The sequence below is a fragment of the Ctenopharyngodon idella genome, chromosome 2 (genome assembly GCF_019924925.1).
Source record: "Ctenopharyngodon idella isolate HZGC_01 chromosome 2, HZGC01, whole genome shotgun sequence".
NCBI classification, from domain to species: domain Eukaryota; kingdom Metazoa; phylum Chordata; class Actinopteri; order Cypriniformes; family Xenocyprididae; genus Ctenopharyngodon; species Ctenopharyngodon idella.
This window is the reverse complement of record NC_067221.1, coordinates 2,634,265-2,650,380: the sequence shown is the minus strand read 5'-3', so window position 1 is coordinate 2,650,380 and position 16,116 is coordinate 2,634,265. Positions and strand designations below refer to the sequence as shown.

The following is a 16,116-nucleotide window of genomic DNA, read 5'->3' as shown; positions in this document are numbered from 1 at the left end:
GTGAGATTCTCCAGCTTTTAAAAACTCTCAGAGCTTTTTTAACAATTCTCAGAGCTGTTAAAGCTCCGCCCTCTTCTGGAAAGGGGGCGGGAGCAGCAGCTCATCTGCATTTAAAGGGACACACACAAAAACGGTGTGTTTTTGCTCACACCCAAATAGGGGCAAATTTGACAAGCTATAATAAATGATCTGTGGGGTATTTTGAGCTGAAACTTCACAGACACATTCTGTGGACACCTGAGACTTATGTTACGTCTTGTAAAAAGTGGCATAATAGGTCCCCTTTAATAACATAATAGAATTTGATTTGAATATCCCACATTTCTGTCACAATTGAGTAAATCCATGGTAAATGTTGGTGATTTGTGGAATGAAAAGCTTTCTAACTGTATCGTTCATGGCACAATGTTTCTCTTGTTTTCTGTGTCAGCGCTGATGAGAATTTCACTTGGCTTTAAACTAGTTTAAATCACAAAGCATTTGATTTGTGGTTTGTATGTGGGAACTCTGCACCGAACTCAAACGATTCTCATTGGATCTCACAGTGCTGTTTAATGGTCGTAAACGTATCTTTTGAGCCGAGCTGATAAATGGTCAGTGTGGCACGATTCAAATGAGTAGAGCAGCTTCGTTATGCTTTTGACGTGTTTTCCAATGTTTCTCATACGCAAAGAAATGGCAGCCCTCATCAGTTATTGTGTGACGATCTGCAAAGCGCAGCAGCAGCAGCGCATGCACAGCAGTATTTGCATAGTGTATAAACATTATATCGAACATTCGTTTTTATCTCCCAGCCTAGTTTCAACCTGATAGATCATCTTGGTCAATCTGGTTAGAGCTGTTAGACCACCTTAGTTCACCCAAAAATGAACATTTTCAGTCATATTTTCATGTCGTTCCAAATCTCAAGGAGATATTTTGATTTTGTAGTACTGGGCGATCTGGGACTTTCAGGCTTCAAAAAGGATGCAAACGCACCATAAACGTTGTAAAAGTAGCCCATATGGCTTTTACATCTTTACACAAATTTATATTACAAATCTTCTGAATAAAATAGCCTTGTGTGACAATCTCAAGGCTTTTGCATGCTCCAAACACACCTTTTGCATGCTCCTGAGAGTTCATTATTAGATCTGCGAATGAATCGTTTAAAGTCTAATATTATTTTATGGATAGTTTGAATTATTAGTTCTAATTATTACGGGCGACCAAGCTTGGTGACTTCACGATCTGGTTACAGGAGATAAAAGCTCACTGGGGGGAACTTTCAGTGGATTTTCAGTAAATAACCACATAAATTTCATTGTGTAATCAAATTTCATTACACAAAGTTATTGTTTGGCTTTAGATGACTTGGCATATACACTACCATTCAAAAGTTTGGGGTTAGTAAAATATATATATATTAAGAAAATAATAGTTTTATTCAGCAAAGATGCATTAAATCAAAAGTTTAAAATAAATGCTGTTTTTTTTACTTTCTATTCATCAAAGTATTCCATATCTCTGGGACTGAACCATGAAGGGCTTTTAAAATGAAGATACCAAAAGGAAAGTTTGTTAAGAACCAGAATCTAAAAGGATATTAATAGATCTTTCATACTTCTTGAGTTACAGACATGCAAACTTGAGGCAAAAAAAAACACAAGAAGTGCTTTTTGCCATTTCTGAACTGTCACCGTTGGCATATAATGCAACAAAGATTGCTACATTCAATAGATTTTACTAACAGACCTACCAATCTCTGTGCAAAAATAAAATAATGGTGCTGCCATCTTTCTAAAATCATTTTTACACCCCTCTAATTTGGCTCCAAATCTCAGATGAAAGTGGTCATTTTGACCCTCCTCTACAAAATAGTGGATTACTCAATAAATATACATCTGTGACATTTAATATTTTGGCTTTCATCACTATTTCTGTAAGAAAAAATAATAACAAAATCAGAAATTTGAGTCTGGGACCTCTGGTCGAGTTGACATGGAATTACCCTACTGTTTTTTTCTACATTTCTGCATTCAAAAATATCTTACCAACCTTTAGAACAGTAGAGTAGTGCTTGAGTCATATGGTTCACTTTTGTGGCATACTTGAAAACCCTCAGTTCCCAAATAATTCTTTGAAATTTCCCCATTTTGCTCATTGTAAGAAGTAATTTAATGAGAACAAAGTTCATTTTGATTCTATTCCTGGGCCAGAAAAAAACCCAGCATACCATCTGTGAGTATGACCTGGTGTTCCCATTTCAGTTTCGTCTATCTTTTCTCTCTGTCTTGTCTTCCTCCCCACCCTTATCAATCTCCCTTCCCCTCTCTTCTTGTCACTTACACATGCGGCAGATCAATAAAGCTGGTGTCCAGTACTCTATCATCTCAGTGGTTCGGAGGGCAGATGTCAGACGTCCCCCCTGCCTCTGTCCACCTACACAGTCCTAATTAAACAGACCTGGCCTCATGGAGACACACCATCACACACACAGGCAAATGCTCTCACAACAGGCATCTGTTGCTGTTTTTCTGCTCAGAACATTCTGGAATAAAGAGCAGCCAATGGCCAGAATGACGGAGGGTTCAGTAATAAAATTATGGAGATGTTTGGGCATTACGCGAGTGTGCGAGAGAGAGAGTTTTCCATACGACATGTCCTGATGGGTGAGATGTGTTCTGAAGTGACACACAGGCAGATGAATCCAGTGATCGCCCTTGGAGGCTGTCACATCAAAGTGAAACCAGAGCCTATGAATACAGCCAGCACAGGATAAATGCGAACCTTACGCCATCGCTGCTTTCAATTAGAAGTCAGATATCTGTTTACAGCGTACGTACGGCTACTTGTGGCGGCAAAACCCCCGCTTGTCAAGGGCACGAGCCACGACACTTTACTACTTTTAATTGAACCCATGCCTCATCTGCATCCTAAATCACACAGAGCATGAATATAAAATATTCCCAAATGAGAACAGAAATGACTGCATTTGAACATTCAGTACTGTGAAGCTTAAGTAACGTCAAGTGTGACAACGTTTCCTAACCAGAGAAAAGTAATTTTTCTGTCAGCACTAAGTACGTTAACATGCACTTTAAAAGGACAATTTCAGACGGACTACAGTAACTCATCCTTTTAAAATGTCATGCAAATGCATTAGTCAGATGGAAATTACACCATATTTGTGAAGTTGAACTAACAGACCTAGATAATGTAACATGTAAACTAGGGATGCACGATATATCGGCCACAATATCGGTATCGGCTGATATATGTTCATTTTTAATGTTTTCGTTATCGGCCGGATAAGAAAATTTGGCCGATATATTAAAGCCGATAAATAATGGATTATTTCCTTCAGCTGAGACACTTCAGATGCGCACTGTCCTCCATTATGATTTTGAATTGCTTGAAATATGATTGAAATCACTTCAAAAAGGAAAATACTGCAACATGTGCAGCGCAAATCTGTCATATAGGCTACATAAAATTATAATCGTGTGCTTGGGACAGGGCTTTTAATGGTGTTTTGTTTTTGTAATCAGGCTCTTTAAAAAAATATATAAAAATTTGGATTTAGATTTATCAGCCAATATATCGGTTATCGGCATCCAAATTATCGGTTATCAGTATCAGCATCCCTAATGCAAACAACATGTAAACGTACTTATTGAAATGCTGCATGGTGTGAGATCCAATCGTAGCCAATCAGAACATACGTGGACTAGGATTTTGGTCCAATGGGATTTCACAATAGGCGGGGCTACCCAGCGAATCTCCATTCGAATAGAAAGCCTGACAAAATGTCATGTCATCTTTTGAGCTTGTCTCTGGTTAAGGCACAAATGCAGATTAGCAAATAGCTTTAATCATTTGTAGCTTGATGTCGACAATGATAAGACAAAGATTACTTTACTGAAACAATACAAGCCAACGTGATAAACTACCCAAATAAACCCTGAGCAGGTTGCTTTGTACCAGAAAATATATGAAACATCCAAACCTATGTGTTACTGTACATCTAATGTTTATTAAATGTAACATTTCCCAATATAAATCCCAATATAAACCCTGATTTAATTTCTCTATGCCTACAAGTTTGTATTGTATACAAATTTTCTTATCCGGCCGATAACGGAAACATTAAAAATGAACATATATCAGCCGATACCGATATTGTGGCCGATATATCGTGCATCCCTAGTTTACATGTTACATTATCTAGGTCTGTTAGTTCAACTTCACAAATATGGTGTAATTTCCATCTGACTAATGCATTTGCATGACATTTTAAAAGGATGAGTTACTGTAGTCCATCTGAAATTGTCCTTTTAAAGTGCATGTTAACGTACTTAGTGCTGACAGAAAAATTACAACAACTACAACAACATAACTCTGCATGAAAGACTATGAAACATCTAAACCTACACTACCTTTCAAACGTTTGGGGTTGGTGAGATTTTTAAATGTTTTGAAACAAGTCTCAATAATTGTGGAATATTATTAGAATTTAAAATAACTCTTTTCAAATTATTAATTCTTTCAAAAAACTGTCGAATTTGGAATTTTTTAAATGGTAGTGTATGCAATAATAATCTGATGTTCAATAAATGTATTTCCTGTTAAGATGTTCCAAATATCTCATCCCATATAAGTTCTGATTAAATTTCTTTGCACCATATTATCATCATAAATTTCAAGTCTATATGATCAACTACCAAAAAATAACTAATACCACAATAAAACTCCATTTAATAAAGCACTGCCGACGTCACGCATCTATTTGTCAACAGAAAGCCAATGAAACGTCCCAAACCTTTATGACAGGGCTATGCTAAATCTGATTTTCATTAAAAAAAAAAACTTTTTTGTTTTCCCCGTTAAGCTGTTCCAAATATCTCACCATATAATTTCCCATTTAATTTCCCTGTGCCTAAAGGCTCAGAAGCCTTCAGGCGTTGCAGCGAGAACATCCGACGCAGGAAGAGTGTAAATATAAGACACAAGCATTGAAGTCCAGGCTTTCTGACAGCCCAAAAGCCATTTATCACTGTGACTAAAGTGTCCACCCCCAACCCAAAACCAGTAATCACACACACACACACACTGCCTTGTGGCAGATGTGCGAGCCCACCTCCTGTCCTTTCAAACCCTTAAGCAACACACACACACACACACTCTTCTGGCACTAATCCAGTGGTCCTCTCCAAAGGAGGGACATTGAATGGTTAGGCAAATGGTTGTGTAGCTCTTCACACGGCTAACAGCTGAGCTCTAAGCTCTCCCAGAAGAGCCTCTCCCCACAGAGCAGCTCCAGTCAGCTCTTTCCAGCCCACTGCTCTCAGACAACACACTCACTGATTAAAGCAGTCCCACTGCCCTCATCGTCCCACACACACACACCCTGTGCCCCCGTCCCACACCACACAATTACACACGGGCACATGTGCACAGATCGCTCACAAAAAGTCCCATAGAAATCACCATGGTTTTTGGACATGTTCCATAGAAAATGAATATGATAATCTTTTAGTATGTGGTTATACCACAGTGTTTTAGGACATAAATATCATGGTAAAGAAATATCATGGTAATCTTTCAGCGCTACATGCTACCATGGTATATGAATATGGTAATCTTCAAGTACTATTAGGGCTGGGCGATTTTTCAGATTTTTTCGATTAATTCGAATTTAATGTTTGCCTCGATGTTATTATTTTTAAATCAAGAAATCGCGTTTTTGAATAAAAATGTTAGCAAGCTTTACCATTAGACATGTTGACAATACCGCAATGGTAACCGTTAAGAGAAGAAAATGATCTGACCACATGATGGCGCGCCTGATTAAACACTCTCGTGTGACGCTCTATGAATGTAGAACACATCGCTAGTCATTCCAATGTGCTGCTTTTTCATTGTTTTTCTATGTAAACACACGCTAGATGAACGTGTATATGACTGTTGTGCTTGCGTCTCGCGTCTTTTGCAGCGTCTCGCGCATGACACGGCATTTAAAAAACGTGGCGCTCAAGTTAAAATCAGTTCAACTTTTAAAAAGCGCGTCTCAAACCCTTGCGTGTTTCCCCCATTCCACTGCTCACGTTTTTCAAAGCAAAATTGCGTTCTGTGTGAACGAGCCGTTAAGCAGCTGTTAACTCAGAAACGCGTTATTGCGTTGAAAAAAAAAAAAAAAAAAAAAACGAAGCGCTGCGCGTTTATAATTAGAGATGCACCGATATTAAATTTCCCGATAGCCGATTATTCAGAGTGATATCTGACGATACCGATAGTTTGAGGGGCTCTGCCTTTTATACCTTCTTTTAAATTAATGATAATTTCATTATAATTAATAATTAATCATATTTTTAATTACTATATTTTGAAAGAAATGCAAATAAACCCTTTGTTCTCTTCATTTTATCAACTTGTTTCAGAGTAACTGGTATCAATTTATAAACAAACACTACTCAAATTAATATTAACACACATTAACTAAATTCTAAAGATTAAATTAATATTTCTTAACTTTCTGAATGTTATTAATTCATATAATTACTATTAATACTGAACATCAAACTGGTTTCTCAGCATTTTCTTTACACAAAGCACAAATTCAGCGCATTTTCCTGCCCTGTTTTGATTGACAGGATATATCGGCCCTGACTATCAGCTGTTTTTAAACTATTGCCGATAATGTGATATTATTGAAAATCGATACCAATTATTGGCCGATATATCGGTGCATCTCTATTTAGAATGCCATTTCATGGGTGAGACGCTGCAAAAGACGTGAGACACGAGTGCAAAACTTTGTATAACCTTTGCCTTCTTATTTCATGCTTATTTTCTGCAAAGATATTTAACAAATAACAAGTCATTTGTTTTACATTTACACCATGTTGATCACTTCAGGTGTGTTCACTTGTAATAGAATTTTTTTTTTAGCCAGACGGTTAATAAAGAGAATGTTATTTGAATCAAACTGTAGTTACTTTTTTAAGTTGACTAATTAAACATTAAAAAAAAAAAAAAAAAAAAAAAAAAAAAAATCGAAAGCGAAATCGTGAATCGGTCAGTCATTCTGAAAAAAATCGAGATGTTTTTTTGCCATATCGCCCAGCCCTAAGAACTATGGTATATAATAGTATTAGCACTTTTTTTTTTTTTTTTTTTTTTTTTATAAAACCATGATATTATAATATTTGGTAACACTTTACAATGAGGTTCATTAGTTAACATGAACTAATAATGAACTGCACTTATACAGCATTTATTAATCTTTGTTAATGTTAATTTCAACATTTACTAATACATTATTAATTTTTTGGTTAATATGAATTGTTAACATTAGTTAATACACTGTGAACTAACATGAAAAAAAACCATGAACAACTGTATTTTCATTAACTAACAATAACGAAGATTAGCAAATACAGTAACAAATGTATTGCTCATGGTTAGTTCATGTTAGTTAATACATTAACTAATGCTTAACTAATGAACCTTATTGTAAAGTTATTAAAACAGAATGAATGTTGCTATTGTTAACTAAAACTATTAAAAAGAGTTTGTTCATTGAAATAAATCTGAAATCAATATTAGATGAAAATCTTAAACTAAGTGAAATAAAACAGTTTAAGATGAAGCACTACAGTGATTAAATAAATGAAAGCTAAATAGAAAAAAATACTACACCTAAAATTAGAATGAAATTGGAAAATATAAAAATAAAAGCTCAAAACATTAATAAATACTATAATAATACTTTAACACTGGCAGAATGATATTCCTATTTCAGGACATTATATCATACCATTTTTTTTTTTTTTTTTTTTTATGTACCATAATAATTCAACAAAGTATATCTTTAAGTAAACTATAGTATCCCTTACAGAAAACTATGGTGCTGTATACAGTGATGGCATCAGATGACAATACTATGGTACTTTAAAAACACACCTTGGTACTGAAATTGATGTATCATTCCAGGTACAGTTTTTGTACTATATATCAAAATAGCACGGCATCATCATAAGGTTTTTAACATGTACCATCATAACATAATGCAAATAAATATAATAATCTTTCAGCACTATCAAAGTGCCACAGTATTACCATGACTTTTTAGTAGGCTATAATGACTTGTTTTACAAGCAATGTAAAACAGCAGAGCGTTATCTGATATCATTACTGTACCATGACACCACCACAGTACTTCTTTGTAAGAGATGCTCCACTGCCCTCAACACAAAACACACACACACACAGTCTGTTCCATAAACATTCCAGCGCTGGAAACACACAGCCACACGCGTGCAAACAGACGCATGCAAATCCATAAGCCGCGCGTGCACACAAACACGAGGGGCACAATGAAAAGCATTCAAATCTGCTCCCCGGGCTAAGATTCAGCCAGCGCTGTGGGAGCGCTTCCTCCGAACACCAAACCAGAGACAAACGATAGCTGTGACGCGCAGCGTGGAGAGCAGAAGATCCAGCGTCCTCTAATCACCTTATCTGATCACAGCTGAGAAAACATAAGCCGCGAGTTCAGGTGGAAATACTTCGCTTTCAAACCCAGACCGGGCGCCGTTCCTACAACCCCACCACAGCATTCGAGCTCTCGAACCCGCTCCCTGGAGCTCAGATAGTATGGAAATCCCAGGTTTTGAAACATCCCGGGCAGCTGTATCATCCAAAACAAAGAAAAGACTGTATCCTTGTTGAATATCCTTGCCCGGGTGGATCAAACCTCAATTACAGGATCAAAACACAACAGGGAATGCCCCGAAAGAAAGAGTGCACATGAGGTAACCCAAACAGCCCAAAGCAAGAAGGGAAGGAATAAAAGATCACAGGATAGTTTCTTCACACAAGTCAACACTCAAACATGCCACATCAAGTTCTTCATCGCACTCAAACAAACACAGAAGCACGCTGCTTACACAGACCCGCTCGTGATGGTCGTCCCTCCTCGCGCCGTGAAGGAAAGCCGCTGGAATAAAGGACGAAGGAGCTCCTCTCTTTGTGAGAAGAAGCGCACACTAGTTCTCTCTCTTTTCTCTGAGTCTCCCTGTTGAGGAAGGAGAAAAGAAGCTTCTCCCCAGAGATGTAACCCCCCCACCCCCTCCCTGAGGTTAATCCCTGCCGTGGCAGCCTCCGTCCCACTCCGCACTCCTTACTCTGTCCTGTGTCGCGGCTCCGGCTCCGAACTCCAGCTCGGGCGGCCCGGAAGAGAGAGAAAGGGAAGGAGAGAGAGAAAGAAGGAGAGAGAGAGAGAAGACGGACGGACGGCAGTGCGAGCAGCAGCGTGAGAGCTGCCTCATGATGAAAGGCGATCCGCTGATCTCATCAAGCAGGGACAGCAGGCAAACAGAGAGAGAGGGAGGACACGCCCCTTACCCCACCCCCGACTCCTCATCCTCCTCCCTATGGGCTTTCACACTTTCGGCTCGGCCAATCAGCCGAGAGCTACTCATAAACACACATGCTACGAGTCTCCAGCCTGTTACTTCCAGTGCTCAGATATCTGTTTTGAAAGATAACCTGACTCCAGTTTGAGCGGCAACAGTGTTGTGAGGAGGTGGAATCGTGCTATTTCTGTGCTCATGGCTGACATGAAAGATTCAATTTTAACACATCTAAAAAAAAAAAAAAATGTCCCTATTCAGGACTAGTTTTCCCAGAGATTTTAATCCTGTTCAAAAGAAGAAATGGTTTTGCCTCTGGAGAAAATTATATAATGTTTTATGGCTAACTCTGGATAGGATCTGGATAGGAATGTCTGTGATTGTGGTATTTTGCCAACTTTCTGAGTAAAACTTGTTCACTATACTGTTGGCATGCAATATAACAATTAATGAAAAATACATTAATTTAATTGAATCACTGAGAATAAATAAGGAACTTTTTTATAACCCTCTACAAAAAAATTATTTTAAGGGTCACTGACATTGTTTTTGTCCAAAGGCCTTAATAATAATAAAAAACAATAATATGACATCCAAAGTGTGTAAGGTAGTACAACTAGATCTCTTTTATCGAATCCAAAAGTTTTAATTATATTTTTCTACATATAAAGGTATTTTAAAGATTTTGAAGTGTCAAAAGGTCATTCGGTTTAACCGTCCAAAGGCCAATACAGCCATTTCATTTGTGATTAAAACATCTTAAAATGTAATGTATATATTTTTATTCTGGCATGATTTTATAACATCATATATCAACATAGTGCAAAATGGTATTAAAATTACGTGTAGAAGTCGTTGCTTTGTTATGAGAAAGAATGTCCGGAAAATTTAAATTCATTGATGTCATTCGGAGTAACCAATATAAAGGGACCATTTTGGATCAAGTCATGTGGTCAATATCATGTGACAAGATGTGACATCATTCAGACACCTGCAAAGGACCACATGGTTGTGAAGCAAAGTAACTAACTCTCTTTTAACTATTTGAATAATTCATGTTTTCACTTGATCATACACATGTTCCGAAACATCAGGTCATTCGGTACAACCGCTATAAAACATGGAAAATGTTGTAATATTTTAAAAACTTGTACTAAATATAAAATGTTTGATTGTCTAGCTAGCTAGATATCAGCCTGTTATAGCATTGTTTGAAAATATCATACCTAAAGTGTCATTCGGTAAAACCGAAATTTTGGTTAAACCGAATGACTTTTTTTGTGACAAATTTTGTCCATCTTGTAAAACATGACAAAAGCAGTGTTAATTGATTATAAAAATAATCTCATTGTTAACACTTAATAAAACTTCAAAATTAATTATATCTCCATTATGTTGTTTTACACTTATTCATCGATGACCCTTATATCACATATTACAACCGTGATTTACATCAAATGGGTTTTTTGAGACATTTCAATGCATTTCAGGACGCACATATCAGGATACATGACTTTTTCCTGACTGTAAACACCTGCAAATAAATAAAAAATAAAAATAAAATACCATAAAAAAAAACTAATTAATTAATTAAAAATAAAAACTGTAAAATAAAAAAAATAAACTCTGCTTTTCTTTTGTGTTTTTTGCCTTCCTCAAAAATGTCTCAAAATGATAACACTATGTCACATAAGTAGTTATTTAGCATAAATTTACACTTATTAATTCAGCATCTGAAACAAGATAGATATTCTAATCAACTGGATATGAACTGCTGAAAAAAAAATAAACTGCTTAGACCAGCCTATGCTGGTCTGAATAACTCTTAGACAACATTTTGGTATCCAGACTTGATGTTTCCCCACTATGCTACACTAACCCAACATCTTTAGGTCAAACATTTAACAGGCACGCTTCTCAGTCAAGCTCCAGATCTTGAATAAACACCATCTCCCCAGTCCTGCAAGCCCTGTCAAACCTGAAACGCACTCAAATCCCTCTGAGACACCCTGAATGCACTCAGTCTTTCAGGGTGATGTGAGTTTCCTGACCATTTCCTCCAAGGCCACACACACAAAAAATAAAACGAAAGGTCTGCGGCAGTAAAGAGTGAGTGAGTCGCCTTGTGCTGCCCCCCTCTCACCTTCTAGCTGAAAACTCAATTAGCCTTTTCAAACATGCTGACCCGCTCTCTGAGGAAGCTCAGTCTGAAGGAAGCGTGAGTTACAGTGAAAACATACACAATCGTGTAGGATCAACTGCACCAGACATACTTAAGGGCCATTTACCTTTCCTCTAAATATACAAGCCACCTTGTTTAACAAAAACAAAACAAAGTTCTCTGCCAACTGAAAAAGAAACGTACTGAATGTCCACAAAGAATGGTAGTGGGTGAAAATTAAAATGCGAATGAAAGCCTTTGCAAATTTGACCAGAATGCTAAACTTAGCCAAAACAATTAAGAAATATGAAGCACAGTGCTGGATTTTGAAAGGACATACACAAAAAAGCTGCAATATAGCTGCAAGCAGCAATTAAGAGGCCAAGCACAACAGAAGCAATAGAAGCAGACCAACAATGTCATAATGGACTGTGATAGCAACTGAGACAAAGACGCTGCATGTCAATTTTGAAGTCAATCAGACCAACAGTACTGTAGTTAGAGCCAATTTCATGTTTTGTTCAATTACAGTCCCACTGCTTTTTATGTGTGTCCTCAGAGTGCCCCCATACATAAGCGTGTCAAATTTGGTGAAAATATCTCATTTTGATCAGGAGTTATAGACATTTATATGTTTGAACACATAAAAAAATTACCCACACCTGACTTTGCTTGCATTTTTTTGCCACTTATTATCAAAATTTTGACATTTGGCCATTAGCATTAAGTCAACAACCTATGTTTCCGATTTTCCTATGGTGGTTTCATCTTGATGAAGATGACGGACGGTTTTGAAGATGAAGAAGATTAACGGTTTCGAAGATATTTGCGAATATTGTTTCAACGCAAAATCACAATGTTGCACTAACCATAAGGCGAAACCCAGCATGTTTGATATCGTTGGACTCGGCAAGGATTCAGGAATCCAAGGAGATTCCTGGGCTCCCATGAAAACAAGTCAACCATATCCAAAGTTATAAGCATGTAAATAATTTTTTATTGAGTCCGAAACTCAGACTCTTTCAGGGCATCGCGCCGATGACCCATACCAAGTTTCGTTATGATACATTCGTGCATTCATAAAATACAGCTTTTTACTACAAAATTCAAAATGGCTGATACCCAAAATGGCCAATATGGGAAAATTAGATATATTTCAACTTGGCACGATGCCCCGAATTTAACAATATGATTTTTGGACAAACTGTTCAGAAGTAATAAGCAAAAATAGCTATTTTTCGTATCTCCGGACCAGTAGGTGGCACTGCGCCGAAATGCTGCATGTAACCTCAGGTCAGGCTTGTGATGACATGGGCCAGGTTTGGTCTTAATACCATAAAGCGTTGAGGAGATAGAGCCTTACGCCTATTTTCGCAAGCGCTATGTAAAATCCATTCGCACGTTTTTCGAAAACGGTTTGACAAATCAACTTGAATTTCACAACGTTTTGTCGGCATGGTCTGAAGATGATCTGGTTAAATTTTCGTGAAAATCAGAGCAACGGCCTAGGAGGAGTTCGAAAAAGTATGTTTTTCGGAAAATTCTAAATGGCATAAACATGAGTGAAAGTTTGGACAGGTGGTGGCGCTAGAGGAATTGAGTTAGAGACTCCAAAATCGGTATGGTTAATGTTGGGACTGAGCTCTATCAGTGTGCCAAATTTCATAACTTTCCTGCAAGAAGTTCTATGGGCAGCCGCCGGCCATAGACTTCCAGGTCTTGGAAAATTGCAAATTAATTGGCCCAAATTAAAAGATCCCACCCTCAAGTCTCTACAATATTCCCATAGGAAAAACTTGGGTTTATCTTTTTCGAAAGTCTATGTGATATCATCTGAAAAGCAACAGCACGCATGTTCGCCAACAAGCCACGCGATTTGAGGTATCATTTATGCCTGAAGCACAAACTGTGCAGGAAAGTCTGAAGAGTTACCCCTATTAAAATCCAAACTGGACTTTAGTAGCTTTTAGTCACTGTGTGTTACCTTTGAGGCTAATCTATATGCTAATGTACCCTTAAACATACACTTTCCATAAAATAAGCTGTGCGGTCTTTCTCTTCTAGGAAATTTACCAAAAATATTGATGCCTCATCCTGCACTCACTCATTTTGTTCAATCAAATATATTGCTTCTAATTAAATTAATATAAACGTGCGATTAATCGACCAATGGCTTAAATGAATGACTACTAGTTGACTGGAAAACGCTTTAGATGGGGGAAGCCCTAAAAATTTCTGACCTCACCACTGAGTTGATCGACTAAGTCTTTGGTTCAAGGGGGGTTTTATTTGTGAAGTAAAGTGTCACTTCAAATTGCAGTTTCCAACCAAACTCCCACCCATTACTCCAGCTTTATCTTTCAATGTCTTTCTCCTCGATCTACTCTGACTGAGCGTTGTGGCCAGCTGTGTAAATTGCCTTCTCGTTTTCTGCTTCAGGGCATTTTAACACTTCTGGGCCAGCATGTGGTGGGGGAACAGGAGAGATGGGAGGGACTTGTGTTAATCTACTGGACAATAGGGGAGACCCCCTTCCACAGAGAGATAATGGCACAGCGGCCCGGGAGGGGGCTCCATCTGAGAGGTCTTCGTATAATAGAGGGGTCTTTGGAGTGGGAGGGGGGCCAGGCACACCTCCAGGCGACACACGCGTCACAAACAAAGCCCTGCAATTTTCCGAGCACCAGTGCTGGAGGATGGAGAGGTGAGGGGTGAAAATGAGGAGACGAGAGGGGAGTTAAAAAGGCAGTTACAAAACTGCCCCTGGACAGATGGCAAACACGCAGGCGAAGAGAACGAGAGAATGAGAACGAAAGAAAGAGTGTGGGTCATGTGGTGACAGATATGATGACACATATTCATAAAGCAGACATTAACAAGCGCACAAGCTTCAGATTACAATTACAGATCACAGGTACAGCACACACGCACACAGATGGATGGGTCCAGGAGGAAGCGACTGTATCGCCCAGCTCTTTGTGTATGACACAATAGCCGCTTACATCAGTGTGTGACGGCACATGGAAAACTCTGCCACCCCCCCTCTATTCGGGCAAACAGACCAGCTGGATCCACACTGATATCATTCACTGCAAACACACACACACACACACAAAATCATCTGCACACAGAGATTTTACTCAGAACACACACAGGCACACACACACGCACACACGCGTGCACACACACACACACACACACACACACACACACATTTTTCCAGATTAAAAATGTTGCTTCCAAAATTAACTGTTAGAATTGCAAGATATAAACTTGCAATTGCGAGAAAAGTCAGAATTGCGAGAAAAAAATCCAAATTGCGAGATATAAACTCACAATTGTGTGATATAGTTGCAATTGTGTGTTATAAAGTCAGAATTGTGTGATATAAACTCAGAATTGTGTGATATATAATCGCAATTGCGAGAAAAGTCCGAATTGCATGATATAAACTCCAAATTGCAAGAAAGTCAGAATTGCGAGAAAAGTCAGAATTGCGTGAAAAAAGTCAGAATTGCGAGATTTAAATTCACAATTGTGATATAGTTGCAATTGCGTGTTATAAACTCAGAATTGTGTGATATAAACTCAGAATTGTGTGATATATAATCGCAATTGCGAGAAAAGTCCGAATTGCATGATATAAACTCCAAATTGCAAGAAAAAAGTCAGAATTACGGAAAAAAATCTGAATTGCGAGATTTAAACTCACAATTGTGTGATATAGTCACAAATGCATGTTATAAAGTCAGAATTGTGTGATATAAACTCAGAATTGAAAGAAAAAAAATCTAAATTGTGAGAAATAAACTCGCAATTGCAAGAAAAAAAGTCAGAATTGCGAAAAAAAAAGTCAGAATTGCGAGATATAATCACACACACACACATTTTTCCAGATTAAAAATGTTCCTTCCAATATTAACTGTTAGAAGATAGATAGATAGATAGATAGATAGATAGGTAATAGTATATGTGTGCAAAATAATTTAAAACAGATTTTATAGTACTATTTCGTAGTAACAAATGAACAAACACGAATTAACAATGAAAAACAGTATATTTATAAATGAACATTAGCATTTATTAGATTAATATACTGTAAAAATGTGGTTCATTGTTAGTTCATGATGCCTAACTCAACTAATGTTAACAAAGTGAACCTTATTGAAACTGTTTCCAACTAAATGAAATTCCTTTCTATTTAAGCTGCTGACTAAACAATTAAAAATTGATGTCTGTACCTTTCTGTTTTCATCAGTCATGCTTCTATTGAACATGCTGTATTCTCCATTGACAACAGCAGTCCCTTGCCACTCATTTAGAAATGATGAATGTCCGCTGACTCAACAAAATATTTATAATCAATAGTGGTTCCCTTAAAAATGTATCAAAATATATATATCATCAATATTGGTCCACCTCCAAACCGGATGGCTTACACATCTAATATTCTACAGTTTAAATCAAGCATTTACCATCCTTTTATGCAGACTTGGGTTTGGAAAGTCAGCTTTCATAGAGATTATTCATCCCAGAGACTCAACATTTGAATCAGTTCAC

General features: G+C 37.5%; 1 protein-coding gene across 5 annotated transcripts in view; it reads right to left on the bottom strand.

Annotated features, from left to right (window-relative positions):
* spsb4a (splA/ryanodine receptor domain and SOCS box containing 4a) overlaps positions 1-16,116 on the bottom strand; it is an 84,725-nt gene that overhangs the window by 47,796 nt on the left and 20,813 nt on the right. The window contains exon 1 of one of the 5 annotated variants that reach the window (XM_051874238.1): positions 8,931-9,348. The exons of 3 other annotated variants lie outside the window; for them this stretch is intronic. The gene's annotated coding sequence lies outside the window, so the exon portion shown is untranslated. Of the gene's footprint in view, positions 1-8,930; positions 9,349-16,116 lie in introns of those variants that run through there. One more of the 5 variants, XM_051874226.1, reaches the window with a different exon arrangement.